The following is an 18503-nucleotide window of genomic DNA, read 5'->3' on the forward strand; positions in this document are numbered from 1 at the left end:
AGGAGGAAGGGTCTTATCAGTTGGCAGATGAGGAAACTGAAAACGCACAACTTCGAACCTCGAAGTTGCTAAGTGGCAGGTAGAACTAAGGTTTAAGCCCAGCCTCTGATCCCAAGCCCCTTGTTCCTTCCACTCTCTCACATTGCCTCTCAATAAAAGCAAAGGGAAAAAAAATCATTTGTCATTCCAATGAGGATGATGAATCCCTACCAACTCCGTTGCAGGAAATTAACCCCCTTTAAAGTGTTTACCAGCTCTTACTGCCTTAGGCAAGTCCCTGAATAGGTTTCTCTTGTCATCTTCTGCTCTAGTCAAATCTTCAAGCAACCACCCTGCCCCTTTGGCATCACAGCCCCCTTGTTGAGCTCATTACTCCACAGGCATCATCTGGTCTCTGCTGTGACCACAGCAGCAGAGCAAGCTGGGTGCCCATCAAGATCTAAGTACCCTCTTTTCCACAGAAAAGAGATGCAGCCTGGACATGTCTGCCCAGAGAGCACACTGCCCAGCCTCCCTTGCTCCTAGGTGTGCTGACGAAGCTCCAGCCAATAGAACAAGAGTAAGGGTGATGTGGGGAAGTTCCATCTCCCTTACTTAGGAGGAAATTCCTGGCACTGGACTTTTCCTCCTCACCATTCCTTTTGGCTTAATTGGTGATGACTAGACTGACCTTGAAAGCTACATGTAAAAGATGGCAGAGTCCCCATCAACATGGGTCCCTGAGTGCCTGTGTGGAGCAGAGCTGTCCGCTAATCTGGAACTGCCACCTTGGACTGTTATGTGACATAGAGGTCAACTTAAATGTAGTTTGAACCACTGGATTTTGGAGTCTCTTTTTACAGATGTTAGGTTTTTACTCCAATACAGTCTCTTTGGCTATTATCCCTTGACTGTTCTTTCCTTAGCTGCTCCATCACATCTATATGAAAGTTCTCTAATTTTTCATTGTACATCAATACCAGGCTACAATCTTTAATGAAACATTACAGACAATCTGGGGACAAAGGAAGGAAATTGCTGAGGCAGCAGCCTAGCAGATAAGTCTGCAGTGCCCATACCAGGCCCACTTTGCTTTGCTTCATTGCTGGCCTGCTTTACCCCTTCTATGGCTCTACCCTATAATGAAAGCACTCTGGGCCTTTCTTTATCTGATGTAAAGATGGTCAATAGTGGAATATCAATTTCCTCTATGGGAAATCTTCTTCCCCCCAAACAGAGAGCAAAAGCCAATGGCAAATAAATGTGATGTCAGCATATTTCTCAATGTCTGAGTTATTTAGTCATAAATTACACTGAGGCACCAAAAGCCCTTGTTAGCCTAAACCAAGTTCTGTCTATTCTTTTTCAGTCTCTCTCCCCTAAGAGTTCAAAACATTCTGAGGTTCAATCTCACATCAAGTTACCTTGTTACACTGTGTTGTGACATTTTGCCTTTTCTGAATTCGGAAAATATTTATTTCCATTTTGTGGATAATAAAATATACCCAGAACCACTGGGAGATAACTCTGCATAACTCTTGTGTTCTGTTTTTTATAAGTTATCACACTTCTTTTGGCTCAAGCTCACCCCAAACCAAGAAATCCATCCATCATTCTAATACACTCCTTGTAAGCACTCTGCACTTAAGTTCTGAATGGATAAAAAATATTTAATAATATTTTAATACAGGTTTAATAAAATTGAAGGGTAATGCCATCAGAAATGGGTAATGATATCACGTTCTTTTCCAGATGGAGAAAACGCCTCAGGAGACAAACCCCAGGGCTGTTTCACTGCTCTCCGCTAACACTGGACTCATTGACACAATAGGCTAAAGAGAGAGAATTCAGGTCTGCTGAGGACAGGCTGACCCTAGAAAGATGAGAAGGGGTCCAGCCGCAAGACCCTTTTCTTGACCTCACCCATCAGACGATTACTCCTCTTTAGAAAGAGTGGGCGAGCTAAGGTGGAAGAAAAGGTGGAGGCTCATCCTCCACTCTCTCAAAAGATCATAGATGCTATTTGAGGGATCAAGAAAGGAACACAGGGAGAGGAAGAAAAAGGTTTCTTGAATAGTGGATATTTCCCCCCTTTTATCTTTTATATGACATTGTGCTTTCGAAGCAGAGAAACTGATAGACTTCAGGCTTTCTGCTTGAGTAGCTTCAAAGAAACCTAAAATAACAAAGAGAACTGGAGGGGAAGCCACAGCAGATGAGAGATTTCAACAGGTCTACAGAAGATGGCTAACGTATAAGGAGAGGCTAAATGATGAAATGTGGAAAGAGTTACAGCGTGGAGTATGGACGAAGGGATACAGCTCTGGAGAAAGCGGATATGCCTTGAAGAACCTAGGCAAAGTGGCTTGGAAATGCCAGGTACAAAGAGGCAGTAAGATGGGGAACGGGAGAGACTGGTATTCATTCCCATCTGCACGTGGGGCAGCCAGCCCCGCCCACCTGCCTCCCTGAAGCCTCGCAGAAACACCTGGCAACAAGCGTTTATCACTCCCACCCAACCCTGACACAAAGCACAGGGGGTCCCTCTAATGCAATGGAACAAAGCCCCGCGTGTCGGCATTTAGGAACTCCAGCCTGTTCCTCAGCTGCTCGCCTTCAAGGAAACCTGTCAATCAACACATATGGAAAGACATGAAAGAACAAGGAAGGAAGGGAGGGAGGGAGGGAGGGAGGAGGGGAGGATACAAGTCTGCACCTAGATTCAGCATTGTAAAAATTCTGAAGACTAAATGTAAAGAGAGGAGCACTAAAAACTTTGAGAAAACAGAGGAAACAGACTCACAAACAAAAGCAAAAACAGGTAATCTGTAGAGAAGTGAAAATCAAATTGATCAATTTGTCAGCATGATTGGATGCTAGAATACTATGAAAAAATGCCTATAAAATTATGGGGGAAGGTATTTCTAATACAGAATTCTATGCATACTTAGCTATCAATCAAATGAAAGTAAAACTTTTTTTTTTTTTTTTTTTTGCATGCAACACTTAGGGAAAAAGGAAATGTAGTCATACCATTCTATTCAGATGTACAGTGAGCAGTACAGTATGGTCCTCCATGGTACTCCTGGTCAGATCGCCCCACCTTGAACTCCCACCCTCTCCGCAGCAGGTGTGGTGGATTAAAATTGCCACAGATTCCCCCCCTTCCCCCCCCATCTCTCCTTCCCCTCCTTTCTATCATTTAAAAAACATTGACTACAGGTGGCCAGCAGAGTCAGGGCTGAGGACACAGCAGAAGAGGACTCGAAGGATTCCTCATCCCATTCAAAGTCCAAGTACGAGTTCTGGCAGTGGTCCCCAAGACCTGCCCTGACTGCCTACTGTTTTTGAACTTTTAGAATCAGTCTACAGAGAGGCATGGAAAACAAGTCTGATTGCAGAACACGGTAAATGTTATCAACCTCAACGTTACAAATTACAGCAGACAGAAGTTAGGTAAAGAGAGGCGAGATGATGTTGCAATAAACATCTCTCACCTTATGAACTGAGTGTAGTTGATTGATTAAAAAAATCAATTAAAGGTATGAAGGTATCCAGCAGAGGAACTAAGTCGTGTTGTATCTATTTAGAAGGGAAGGATGGTGGAAATGAGGGATAAAAGGGATCAAAATCTTCTGTCAACAAACAGAAACAAAGTAATAATATTCAGCTTAATATCAATACTTTAATATTTAAGAATGCCAGATGCTATTAACTTTTATTACTACTTTATAAGTACACTTAACAAGGGCATGAATCCTATTAGCTGCTGTGTTCAGGCATTGTGGTGTTCTTCTCCACAGGTGGCCCCCAGCCATGCTTCTGTGCTTTCCCTGCCACCCTGAATCTGGGCTGGCCCTGGGACTCACTTTAACCAGCAGAAAGTGGCAGAAGTGACAGCCTACCTGTTCTGGGCCTAGGCTTTAGGCAGGCCTGGTAGCTTCTGCTCTTGCATATTTTGGAGGCCTGAGAAACGTGTAGAAGGCCTGCTGCCCTGCTGGAGGCGTTCTGTGGAGAGATCACCAGGAGAGAGAAAGGGCCTGGTGTTACAGGGGTAGAGAGAGAGGCCCACCTGGGCCCAGCCTCCCAGCCAGACATGTGAGTGGAGCCATTTGGAGGTTCCAGCCCCACAGCTATCTGACTGCAGCAGCATCAGAACCCCACTTGAGACCAGCGGAAATCACCATCCTGCTGGGCTCCAGCTTACCCACAGAACTGGGAGAGATAATAAAAGGGCTGTTTTCAGCCGCTAAGTTTTGGGGTGGTTTGTTAGGCAGCAAAAGATAACTGAGACAGACACATTTAATCTTCCTCTGTCAGGTCACCTGCTTCCTGCTCAAGTTCCAGAATATCAATCCCCAAATTCCAAGAACCGAAGAGAGGGAGGGGGTGAGGAGGAGAGATAGGAGGACAGAGGGGAGAGCAAGATGTACGGTTGCTGCATGGGGTGAGGTTGGAGAAAAAAGACCCCTGCAGGAGGGGAGTCAAAGGAGTTTTATGCCCGTGAATGTCCAGATTCAAATTTGAACTTCTTTTTTGTGCCACTGCTATAAATACCCCACCTCTGCCTTCTCATTTTCTTCCAATGCTTAGTAAAGACTATTACCCACAAATTGCTTTAGATGAGTCAAAGTTTTGCAAAACTTAAGGAGCTGAACTTATGCCTGGACACTTCCTAGAAGAAAGTTGAGAATTCCAAGGAGAAGGTTTATTCACCACCCCCTTCCTGTGATTTGCTTGGCTCAGAGATCTGCCTTAAGCATCACATGGTGAGCACATGTGACCTGTACCATTTCTGAGCAGAAGATTCTAGAGGCACTGCAAGTTTCCCCCAGGCGTTTTGTTCCTGGGCCCTCAGCCATGAAAAGGGCATAGCCCCTATGGGAGCCACTCCTTTAGCTTCGATCCCTGAACAAGAAGACACACGAGCCCATTCTCAATCCACCACCTGGAGAAGAGCTGCAGCAGCCACACTGCAGCCACGGACCAGTAACATGAGCAGGAAATAAAAATTTGGTGTTGTCAGCTACTAAGATTTTGAGGTTGTCACGCAGCCTAATCTAGTGAAAGCCAATTAATATGAAGCCCAAACTCTAAAAGCTTCCAGAGGGGAAGAAAGAAATCTGGTAACTTACAAAGGGTCCAAGTCAGACAGTGTCAGACTTAAGACCAGCAAGGTAATGGAGCCCTGTCTTCATAGTTGTGAGAGGAAATTATTCTGACTCTAGAATCTATAATTGATAAAAACTATGAAGATGTACTCATATATGAAAGCACTTAAATCTTACCGTCCATGCGCTCCTTACGAAGTAAAACAAACCATATAATTATACATATATGTGTGTGTGTGTATATATATATATATATATATAGTATAAAATATGATGGAATAAATAAATATACACATCTGTATTATATTTTATCCTATCAAAGTAAAAAGAAACAGAACCTTTTTCTTGTTAGTGTGAGGGTGTAGCGAAATAAAATATGTAAGTTCATTCATTTCTGGAGAGTTTAGCAAAACATATCCAAAAGCCTAAAACTGTTCCCACCTTTGGATTCAGCGAGTTCACTTACAGTAATTTATTGGAAGGAAATTAGAATATAGGCAAAGATTTAGCTACTAAGGTGTGTGGCATGAAGTGTTATATATAATAGTGATAATTGGAAATAACCTAATGTATGTACTAGGCAGGCACTAACTATAACGTTGTAATTTTAAAAGATTAGTCCTTTGAATAATTCATGAGTGTCTTACAAAATTTTAAAAAAAGATATAAAAGGCTATACAGTAAAAAAAAAAATTAACCTTTTTCCACCCAAGTCTTCTAGCCACTGAGTTTCCTTCTTGAAGGCAACTGATATCAATTTCCCTTTCAATCCTTCCAGAGACAGTCTTCCATACATACATTACATATAATAATATATATGCATATACATTTTTTCTTTTATGGTAGCTTACTATCCACACTGCTCTGTCCTTGGCTTTTTATACTTAATTCTTGCATATGATTGTTCAATATTAGCACATGGAGAACTACCTCATTCTTTCAAACACACAGAGTATTCCTTTGATGTGCACCTCTTAATTCATTTAGTCGTTTTGAGAAGATCGCATTTGTGAAAGATTTGTAGAAGAACATTTAATAACATGAATAGATGTTCATGATTTATTAAGGGGAAAAGATAAGGCAGCAGTTTACAAAGTGGTTGAGAGCTGTAGTAACCTGCAAGTCTACAAATAGCCTCTTCCGAATGCTCAGGACACATACACGTATTCACATGAAAGCTTGGCGTTTGCCATTACAAATTCCTGGAATAACACAACCATTGTGCCCTTTGTCCTACTGAGTTGGCCTTTGTAACCAGGGAAACAGCCCTGGTTCATGATCTAAAGAAATATTGGAGAGATAGTCCAGCTAAAGATAACAGACAGGGTTATATTGTCCTCTGGGTACTTGGTGATCTCTCTCTCTTTTTTCCCAGTTTTATGATTTTGACAATCAGCAATTGGTTCTCATCCACGTTGTCTGTAGGTTTTTGAAAGTGGTGACAGGTACACAGGTAACCACCGTATAGAGCTTGTTTGGTGAATCTTCATCCTCATTACATTTTCTGGACAACCAAACACAGATACCGTATGGAACATTTCTTATTCCTTTGGTCTAGACAGCTTTGCTGAGCCTGGTGTCAATGTGCACACCTGGATTTCCCACCTCTTTCGAGGCAATTTCCTAATCTCTTGGAGTGCCTGAGGGGCACTCTTCTTGAAGCCCACCCCATGATGTACCTGTGAACATTGATGGTGTATTCTCTGGTCACCACCTTGTTAATGGCAGAACAACCCTTCTTATCCTCTCCACCCTTCTTTGTGGGAGCCATTTTGCTGAGACCAGGTTGGAACTGCTTGATAATCTTAACACCGTTTTCCTTTCCATGCTCATTTGTGATGTCAGCCAGCACTGAAGTAGGAGTACCCCAACCCCTGCTGCTTGAAGTCAACCCAGGAGTGGACCTCACCACCACCTCCTTTTGCTCACTAATAATTGAGTTAGAAATATATCAGAGAAATGGACTAATCAATAAGAGTGACCAGAGGCCTTTCAGTTCTGCAGAAACTAAATAAAACAAGCCTGGGACTTCCCTGGCCGTCCAGTGGCTAAGACTCTGAGCTCCCAATGCAGGGGGCCCAGGTTTGATCCCTGGTCAGGGAACTAGATCCTTCATGCTGCAACTAAGAGTTCACATGCTGCAACTAAAGATCCCGCATGCCGCAACTAAGACCCAGCACAGCCAAATAAATAAATAAATTCTTAAATATTAAAAAAAAAAACAACCCTAACAGGAAAACTAGTTGTGTCCCTGGGAGCAAGCCCTAGAGATCAGCCTGCCCTGCCTCATCTGAGTTTTTCCTTTTGGTCACACTCTGGCTGGACACTGGATCCTTAACTGGGAAGCAAGAACAGAAAAAGAGGAGACTGGGACTTCTGTGGAGGTCCAGTGGTTAAGACTCCATGCTTCCACTGCAGGGGGCATGGGCTCGATCCCTGGTAGGGAACTAAGATCCCACATGCTGCATGCTGCAGCCAAAATAGTAATAATAATAATAATTTTTTTAAAAAAAAGAAAGAGAGGAGACTGGTTCACACCCTGATAGTGTGAACAGCCTGCCAGAGCCGGAACCTTATTTCTGCTACACACAACTGGTGTTTGTATTGAAACAAGCATCCTTTTCTTTAAAAAAAAAAAATTTATTTTGGAATAATTCTAGATTTACGAAGAGTTGCAGAGATATGGCTGATGTTTCCCCTAACGTTAACACTTACATTATCATATTACATTTGTGAAAACTCAGAAACCAACATTGGTACATTACTCTAAACTAAATTCCAGGTTTTATTTGGATTTCACTAGTTTTTCCACACATGTCCTTTTTCTGTTCCAGTATCCCGTCTGGTATCCCACATTGCATTTGGTTGCCATATCTCCTTGGCCTCCTCTGATCTGAGACAATTTCTTAGTTTTTGTCTCTCACGACCATGACAGTTCTGAGGAGTATAGGTCAGGTATTTTGTAGACTGTCCCTCAGTTTGGGTTTCTCTGATGTTTTTTTCTCATGACTCTACTGGGGTTGCGGGAAGAATACCAGAGGGGAAGGACCCTTCTCTTCGCACCAGATCAGGGAGTCCATGTCATCACCATGACGACTGATCCCTGGTGATGTAAACATGGATCACACGGGTAGGTGGGCTCTGCCAGGTCCCTCTACTCTGAAGTCACTATATGTTCCCTTTTCATGCTCTATTCTTTGGAACAGAGTCACTAAGTGCAACCCACACTCAAGGGGAGGGGAACTGAGCTCCATCTCTTGGAGGGAACAGTATCTACATCCCTCCCTCCTTATTTGTTTTTTTGTTCATCCACTCATTTATACACAAGCATCTTTTAAACTCAAAATAATATATACGCTTATTTCAGTAAAAGGGTTAGGTCAGTACTCATGCTTTTAGCAAAGTTGGCCATCCCCCATGACAGGGAATATGAAACCTTCTAGGGGTTCCTAATGGACATAAGAACAAGGAATCTTTAAAAAAACTAAAAGTTTAATCTCAGCTCTGCCACATATTAACCATATAACCTAAGGCAAGTTTCTTAATCCCTCTACTCAGATTTCCTTTTTAAAATACAGACATATTAACTACTAAAAGTACTCTTATATAAAGGCATAAGGAGTCAATGAGATAATTCACTTTGAACACATAGCACAGAGTCTAATAGTTAATGCTTAATAAGTATTAGCTGCCATTTATTACATGATTTACTTTTATTAAGAAGTAAATATGGGGCTTCCCTGGTGGCGCAGTGGTTGAGAGTCCGCCTGCCGATGCAGGGGACACGGGTTCTTGCCCCGGTCTGGGAAGATCCCACATGCCGCGGAGCGGCTGGGCCCGTCAGCCATGGCCGCTGAGCCTGCGTGTCCAGAGCCTGTGCTCCGCAACGGGAGAGGCCACAACAGTGAGAGGCCCGCGTACCGCAAAAAAAAAAAAAAAAAGTACATATGCATATGTGCATATACACACATATATATAGACAGAGGAAGAATCAGTGGTTGATGATATCCTTATGATTTTTATTTTCTTCGCTTATTTGTACATTCTAAGTTTTCTGTAAAAAAAAATTATCATTTTCCTACTAAGAGAAAAAATAATAAAAGTCAGTTTCCAGATTACTAACACCTGACAGTGCTGAAGGTGTGGAAAATGACCACTTTTTCATTCCACTGTTGGGAGGAAAACTTGCTAAATCTTTTCTGAAGAATGTCTTGGCAATAAGTATCAGAAGCATTAAAATTTTGCAGACCATCTGACTCAGCAATTCCATTTCTAGCTATTTATCCAGGTGAAAATATTGTACAGTATATATGCACAAAGATCTATTCATACAAGTGTTCACTACATCAATTATAAAAGCAAAAATGGTAATAACTGAATCCTATGTATAAATTATGGTCCTGTGTAGCCAAAAGAACATTTTGTAGAGATTGTTTAGTGAAATTTTTTAAACGTTCACACTACATTTAAGTGACAAAGGGACAAAGGTCAGTTACAAAAATTATGGCCAGCGTAATTTTACCTTTGTAAAATACAAACACACACAAAGTTGTTTGCGGGGGGTGGATTAATTGGGAGATTGGGATTGACATATATACACTACTTAATGTGTAAAACAGATAGCTGGTGGGAACCTGCTGTATAGCACAGGGAGCTCAGCTTGGTGCTCTGTGATGACCTAGATGGGTAAGATGGGGGGTGTGAGGGAGGTCCAAGAGGGAGGGGATATATGTATACATATAGCTGATTCACTTTGTTGTATAGCATAAACTAACACAACATTGTAGAGCCCAACTTAAAAAAATGTATCTAAAAGACAACAATTATTATCTCAGGGTAGTTGGATTGTGAGTGACTTATTTTCTTATTTGGGTTTATCTGCATTTTCCAGATTGCCTACAAGAAACCGAAATTTTTTTTGGAAACAGAAAAAGCCAGTTCTATTTTTAACATGCTCATCATAGATAATTTGGAAAATATAAAATATTAGATAGAAGAAAATAAAGTTGCTCACAATTCTACCACTTAGAATTAACCATAATTAACAATTTGTTGTATTTCTTTCAGTCTTTATATGAATGTGTGTATAATCTTTGCCACTCCCCCTCCTACCCAATTTAGGACCATACCATATTTAATGTTTTATAGTCTGCTTTTTCTTTCGCTTAACATTATATCATGAACATCTCCCTGAGTCTTGAATAATTTTTAACAATGTTAAAACAAAAACAAGCTAGTGAGGGAGATGTGCAGAAAGTGATGTGCAAAGATTCATTATGAAGTGAACAAAGCAAGTTGCAAAGCAGTATTATAGGATGGTCATATAAAATATTCACCAAGCATTTAATTTTGTTTATGTCTTAAGAGAAGGAGTTGTGTGGAAATGTTTGGCAGTTTAAATTTTTAAAATAATATGTATATTGTTATTATCTCTGTAATCAGAAAATTAATATAGATTTTAAAATACATAAAAACCCCATTTTAAAGGACTGTACAATATTCCACTATACCCTAAAATTCTCCTGTTGTTGGACATTTAGATTTGTTTTAGCTTTTTTGTTACTACAAATAATGATAATGCTAGGATGAATATCTCTGTTTTCAAGTCTTTCTCTGAGCTCGTTATATTCTATGATAAATTTGAAGAAGGACAGGGAGATGCAAGAGGGAGGAGATATGGGGATATATGTATATGTATAGCTGATTCACTTTGTTCTAAAGCAGAAACTAACACACCATGGTAAAGCAATTATACTCCAATAAAGATGTTAAAAAATATTCAAAAAAATTTTTGAAGGAGGATTCCTAGATCAATTTCTGTGTACTAATCTTAAAAGATTTTGTTTGAAATGTATGCTTGTATACAAATGTATGCCTGTATAATAAGGGCAACAGATTTAACTTTCTATTTCTTAATAGAAATCAATAAGACCCCTTAGCTTATGGCTTTTAATTTACTCAGAGATTTCTCATGGGAAAAATGCATTCTCTTTGGAAATATATTCCAGAGTCTTGTTCAAAAACAATTTCTCAACCCCAGTAGAAACTTTGAAACCTGGCCTAATACTCCACAATTGAGAATTAGTGGCAATAGATCAATGTTCTTGATTCATTAAGCTAATATGATGGGCCAATTCACTGGTGATATTCTAATATGGAATAGAGAAGAGAGACTGTAAATAATAAAAATAAATAAAAATTTAAAAGTCACCCATCCTTTGTTTTATCCTCTAATCTATTAAAAGAAATAAAGTCTTGCTCTTTTGAAAAAAGTAAGTTTTATCGATATACGATTCATATACCATAAAATTTACTCTTTAGGTACACAATTCGGTGTCATTCAGTATTTTCATAGCCTGTGCAACCATCACCACTTTCTAATTTTAGAACATTTCATCATTCTTGCTTTAGGAGATTATTCTCTCATTTTATTTTATAATTATTATAAATAGAAACTGCCTCAAATCCATGATCAAATAAGGCAATGAAGAGATACAAGTAGTTAAATAAAACAAAGTTTTGACCACCTATTTAATCTATGTTTGACATTTCTTTGGGTCCTTTACCTTTTTCAAGGTTCTGGCTTCCTTATCTGTAAAAATCAGAAGATTGGTGTAATCTCACGAAGGACTCTGTTTTTTTTTTTTTTTTTTTTTTTTTACCCAGGACTCTGTTTTAAATTATACCTTTTTATGTAGTGTTCAGACTGCTCACGTTTCATGATAATTTCAGTACCATCACTTTGGTTAGAGCTAGACCCTGCATATACAGAAGAAGAATATGCAGATGGCTTCGTTTACAAATGTGATGAGATCTACTGGCAAAGAGACCAAACACCCTGTTATAGTTTGGGACTAGCTATTTAGGTAAGCACACAGTGTTTTTACATAGTTATTTTAGTTAAGGTTGGCCTTAGGGAAATAACAAATATCAGGATATAAGAATTAAGCAAAAATTGAAAATGCCCCAAAACAAGGGTTAGGGTTAGGCTAGGGTTAGAGTTAGGGTTAGGGTTACGGTTAGGGTTAGCTTCAGACCTTTAAGTACTTACCACCTTTAAATGCAAAAATAAGTGAAAAGTTTGGTGGAAGTTTTCTGAAGTTTTTAGATCGCTACCTTCTGGCTCTGCTACTTTCTGGCTACATCTTTGAACCTGAGATTTCTTACTTGTAAAATGTGGCTAACAATACCTACTTCCTACGGTGTTTGGTAGAGTATATTAGGGAGTATGTATATTGATATAAAGCATCTAGTACGATGCCTGACATCCGATAAGAGCTGACTGTAATTTAATTCCCTTGGACCAGTTAATCTATCAAGAACATAAAAGTCAACAGAAAAGAAGTAATAATACACATGTGTAAATGCATAAATTGGTGAAATTAAGGATGAATCGAAAAAGCCATAATTTGCCCCCATAATTCGTCAATGATTTGTATATCAACATATGATCGCTGCATTATATTCTGAATATTGATTTAAAATATTTCTTTCCTTTATACTACGTAAGGCTTGAGATTTCTATCATTATTTAATGCTTCTCTCTAGCTTTGATCCTGTCAAATTTCTTAAAATATTCAACTGCATTGGTTATTACCACTCCCTTATGGGTTTAAAAATTCTGAAAAAAAAAAAAAAAAAACCCAACAAAAAACACGTTGTAAATTTGTGCAAGATAAGGTAATGTGGTTAGCAAGTTGAGGTAAAATAAAAGTACTGTATATCATGTTTTGGGATTTTACATACTGAGAGTGCCGGAAAATCCCCTGGCAATGCTGCTAGATGGAGTCTTCTTGGGATCCTGGCCAAGGATTTACTTTAATCCTTAGGAATTGTGCAATTTGAAAATTGAAGTTTCAATTTCACTTGTGCTTAACAGCTATTCTCTCAGCCATGTGTAGTCTTCTTTGTCGATGTTATTGGTCAAAGGGCATGTTCTGCACTTATGGGCAAGAATGATATTCTTCCAGTTCAGAGTGGCGTCCAGCTCGTCTATTTATGGTGTGCCATCATCTATGGCAACAAGGAGTTTAAAGTGCTTTCCAAGGCGAAACAAAACAAAACAACAGCAGCAACAAAACAAAACCCAAGCTCAGTGCTGAATAACATAAACCATCTAATACCTCAGATATCTTTGGTTTGCTTACAAAATGAAAGCCGGGCTCTTGCAAAGCAAGTGCACCCCCAGGACTTTGCATTTGCCTATAAGGAGCTAGCTCTCTGCAGCAGACAGAAGGGAGAAAGGAGACCCCAGAGTAGATCAGGAAAGTGGAAGGACACAGGATGAGTTCCTTCTTTGTGAAGCAGATAAGAGTGTGATCCTTAGCTAGGTCATTACTCTGTCCACAGACTTGAGAAAAGGAGAGTGGAAGAGGACACAGTAAAAAGACAAGAGATCGATGACAGCCTTTTGTCCATGTCACTTCACAAAATATCTTAGCCGGAGGGATCCTTAAAAACACTGAGCTTGACTACTCCTTATTACAGCCAGAGAGAGAGGGGAACACTTCAAAACAATGTAGTTAGTAGCAGATCTGGCTCTAGAACCCAAGGTATGTCCACCTCCCCCTGCTGCTTTGATGCATGTTCTTTGTAAGAAATGATGGCCAGAGATGGCACTGATAAAGTTTCAAAGTGGACAGGTTTGTTGCAGGCATATTTCCACCTCCATTTCTCACCCCTTGTGTTGCCCTTCACTCCCAATCCCTAAAGAAAGACCCCTTGCCCTCATGTTGCCTTCCAGCCACCCAACAGTCCCACCTACCTTAGTCCACACCTCTATTTTCTCAACATTCTGATGACAAACAGCTCTTGTGAAAGCTATTCCTTTAAACAAATTCACACAAAAATTCTAACTGGTACTTTATCTCCCTAATAGCTTCTCAGTGGGGTTATTTTGGAACCCAGATGCATTTCTAAATGTTAACTATTTAAGGCAGAATGAGGAAGGGATTTTTATCTCTTCTAGGCCAGTCAGCCTGTAAGGTGGAATTAGTCATGGTTTTGCCCTATTTCAAGACATAAAGAGCTCGAGATGCAGGGAAAGGCAAGCTGGTAAGTAGCAGGGCAAAGGGGAAGAGGTCCTTTGCCCTAGATTAGAGGTACTGTGAGCTGTCCAGGTATTAACCCAGCAAAGCTCTCTGGAGTTTGGGGCAATAATAGCCCTCGGTTACACTTGCAATCTGGATTTGGGAACGGAGGAGGGGACTTCCAATAGATCCCTTGAAGCCAACTCATGGCTAAAAACCCATGATTTAGAGGGAACATTGATGGAGTCAATTTTGGTGAGGGTTTTTTTTCTTTTCTCCCAAAGGGGATTACATTGAAGAAATAAGAGAGTGTATGACATCCAATGAGATGTCAGTCTTTAAAACAAATATATCTTATAGATCTATTTGAATTCAATCTAAGATTACTTCCAAATTTAGTTTATATAAGATAGTGCTGGTGTTTTACAGGGGGTTCTTATATTAGAGAAAATTAAATTCAAGATGTTTTTCTCTGACCTGAAAATTACAGGTACTGGTAGTAGGAGATTAGCAAATCCAGGAGGAAGTTAATTGGATAATGGAGCCTGTCTTTGCCAGAGTAGAGTGGAGTGATGGGTATTTGGTAAAGGAAGAAACTGAAGACATAGGATAGGGATTCAAATCCAAGAAAAGTAGCTGTGTGGCCAGAGAGGAGGATAATTAGGAAAGAGGACGGGAGGAACGGTGGAAAGGAGATCTTCAGATGGGGATTGCTGCTGGACCAGTGACGAATACTGATTCTTCCTCTGCCTGGTGCCTCTGACAATTCTCCCTCCTGTCCTTTTTCTTCTCAGTTTTAGTATTTCTCAAAGATTAAGCCTGACTTTCCTTCTCATTCACGGCACTTCCCCACTGCCTCAGGAATAAAAATTGTTTATACAACTTCAGTTGCCAGAATACAGAGATTAAGACTCGCGTCTCTAGCCTGGATCTCTTGCTTTTTCTCTAGTTGAGTTTCCTATAACTAATCATCCTGGGCTGTTTAACAAAACACAATATTAAATTTGTTTTGTGTATTCCCATACCTAAAATGCTTTTTCTTCAAAATTTAGTTGTACCTCCTCAGCCAACTCTCCTATCTCTGATGATTCCAACTCTTTAGGAAATCTCTTGGAGTCGTGGTCAGATTATTTCATGATGCTGGTGTTCGTGTCTTTAGGTTTTCTGGTGAGATTTTAATTGGTGCCTTTCTGGTTAAATCCCATTAAGCTCATTCTTCTTGGTGGCTACATATTCCACTGAGGGCTTTACTTCTGTTTCTTCCTAGTACTTGGTAGTGTTTGCTAGGCAATAAGCAGACATTTTAAATAGTGCCAATAAACTAAATTGTATACAAAGAAAAACTTGACATTTTTGTTTGCTGGAAGGTAAGATCCTTTCATGTTGGAAATGCAAGAGCCACCAAATGGAAGACAGGAGCTGCTGAATCGGATGAGTTCTCACACTTCCTTGGGAGGGAACATGGCAACGACTGTATTTTAAAAAACTCTATAGATTTATTTCAAGGGATCACATATTAACTGTAGAAGTAAATGTATTCAAAAGTTCTAGAAGGTATTAAAAATAATAATTGGTATTTACATAGCTCTTTATGTTACAAAGTAATTAACGTAATTGTTTCAGTTAATACTTTTAACAACTTCAGGTGTTAAAATTCTCATTTTAGAGTTGAAGACACTGATTATCAAAGGTCAAGACCTATAAGTGGCAAAGCCATAATCACCTCTGGTTGGATGTCTTTGCAGTTAAAAGAGAAAGAGGGGAAATGTGGAAAGACAATGGCACCAGCTATCTTGAATAGTCAAAAGTGCTAGAGATCTTTGGTTATGAGGAGAAGCTCTTTCAGTGTGATTAGTCTTTCCCCTAAGAGCCAGAAGATGATCTAGGTGATGTCTAGTGAGTGGGAAGACGAGTGAAGTGCACTGCTTCAAAAACACCCATCAGGACCCAAACTGACTGAGTGGTTATTTTTTGGGGGGGTGGGTGGCAAAAGGTAGAAAATGAGTATTCTGGCCTCCATCCAGTTGTCTAACATGGATGTGAATATTTTTCATGCAAAAAGAAGGAAATTTCCTCTTAAATCACTGTGAAGAAATCAAGCAGATTTCTAGCAAGAATTTCGTAGACTACAATGTCTGGACCATTTCTTCATTATGGTGCTTTAGATTTCCCACATGGGGTGGTTATACCTGCTTTATGAGAAGATGATTTCCCCCTTGGAAGTACAGCAGCCTTGACTAAGATAAATGAGATTCAAAGGTAGAGACCAACGGGTAACAGGGAAGAATGATTTTCAGAGTCCCTAGAGTATGTACTTAATTCTAGGTTAAATAACATCAGACCCCAAAACCATAATTTGAAAAGATACATGCACCTCTATGTTCACGGCAGCACTATTTACAATAGCCAAGACGTGGAAACAACGTAAATGTCCATTGACAGACGAATGGATAAAGAAGATGTGGTATAGGGGACTTCCCTGGTGGTCCAGTGGTTAAGAATCCCCCTTCCAATACAGGGGGTGCGGGTTCAATCCCTGCTTGGGAAACTAAGATCCCACTTGCCGTGGGGTAACTAAGCCTGTGTGCTCTGGAGCCCACGCCACAACTAGGGAGAAGCCTGCGCGCCACAATGAAAGATCCCTCACGCTGCAATGAAAGATCCCGTGTGCCGCAATGCAAGATCCCACAAGCTGCAATGAAGACCCCGTGTGCCACAACTAAGACTCGATGCAGCCAAATAATAAAATAAAATTAAAAAAAGAATATATATTAGTGAATCACTTTGCTGTACAACAGAAATCAACACAACATTGTAAATCAAATATACTTCATTAAAATTAAAAAAAATAACATCAGACCTTATGCCTTAAAGTTTGCACAAAATTTGAGAGCATGTTTCTCCACTGCAATGGTATACAATTTAAAAACATACTCTTTCAGGTATCTATTGCTGCATAACAAATCCAACCTGAAAAGTAGTGGTTTAAAACCACTGACTTATTATTTTTAATAGTTGTGTAGGTTGACTGGGCTCAGCTGGGCAGTTATCCTGTTCTACCTGATGCTGGTTAGGGACACTCATTTGGTGACATTCAGCTGGTGGCTACACTAGAGTTGGAAGTTCCAGGAAGGCTTTACTCACATGATTGGCCCCTTGGTGCTCCTCCAGCAGCCTCTTCTTCTCCACGTGGTATCTTATTACTTAGTAGTATCTAGCCCAAACATTTTTACAGCATGGACGCTGGCTTCCCCAGAGAGAGAAGGCAGAAGCTGCCAGGGCTTTCAAGGGCTAGGCCCAGAAATGGCACAGGGCATCTAAGGAAGGCACAGGTCACAAGACGAGGAGAGGGAGGGAGACTTCACCTCTTGATAAGAGGACTGGCAAAGTGTCACGGTAAAACTGACGTGGGTTGAAATTGTTGCAGTTACTGCTGGAAATAACTGGCCGCACTCTTTTTACGTAAGTGCCATTAAAAATAATGAAAGCAGAAAGGTTAGTTCAAAAGAAAATGAAAGAATTGAAGCATATTTAAATAGTGACCTCATTCATCATTTTACCAATTGTTTTTCTCTCATTTGATCATTAGTCTAAGTTTGGTCTTAAGCTTTTTTGTCTTTTTAAACCTACAACAGAAACTGTTGTGATAGCTTGGGCTTGAAGATTCAAGAACATTTCATATCTTGTAGTTTAAGTATTGTAAAGGGCCAGAGAAATATCTGAACTGCCTCAAAGTAAAGTTGTAAAGATGTTCTCAGAGATAACTATCTAGCCAGTCAGACTGGGAAAGATTTTGCTAGTTTTTCCATTTGTAAGATTTTGCTAGTTTTTCCATTTGTAAAATTCCCAGCCCCAGGCAAAAAAAGGAATAATCTGCCACATCAGCTGTTCAGAAATTCCAACTGATAGGAAATTAAATAACAAATTCTGGGATTTATATATGAAGATGACAGTTTTTCTCACTTGAATGCAAAGTAATAGACAATGGACTAATAGCTGAGTTGAACAGAAATTAGGAGACAGAAATAGTTCTAACTTTTATTAAAATAAGCTAAAGAACATATTCAGGTTAAGTTATATATTCAAACATAAAGTCACCTAAGTAGTTAATCCCATCCTTAGGTTTTCCAAATATCTTAAGAAAAATTCTAAAAGTATTATGTATATGTAACATAATACAGCTAAAACTGCTTTGTAGTGAATTGTTTCTAGGAGTATAAATTGCCATTATGCTAATTATCAGTGCTAATTGAAATATAGTTATAATTTCATGTGATTTGAAATGGACATGTTTTTATACAAATATGCTCTAAAATCTTAAGTAGACATACAACATCCTCAATATAACAATACTTAGAGATACAGTCAGTGACTAGTGTTCACA

General features: G+C 39.6%; 1 pseudogene; it reads right to left on the bottom strand.

Annotated features, from left to right (window-relative positions):
* Positions 1-6482: 6482 nt before the first annotated feature.
* LOC112405166 (60S ribosomal protein L31 pseudogene) lies at positions 6483-6861 on the bottom strand (annotated as a pseudogene).
* Between the last annotated feature and the right edge of the window lie 11642 nt (positions 6862-18503).

The sequence above is a fragment of the Neophocaena asiaeorientalis genome, unplaced genomic scaffold (genome assembly GCF_003031525.2).
Source record: "Neophocaena asiaeorientalis asiaeorientalis breed wild unplaced genomic scaffold, Neophocaena_asiaeorientalis_V1.1 scaffold171, whole genome shotgun sequence".
NCBI classification, from domain to species: Eukaryota; Metazoa; Chordata; class Mammalia; order Artiodactyla; family Phocoenidae; genus Neophocaena; species Neophocaena asiaeorientalis.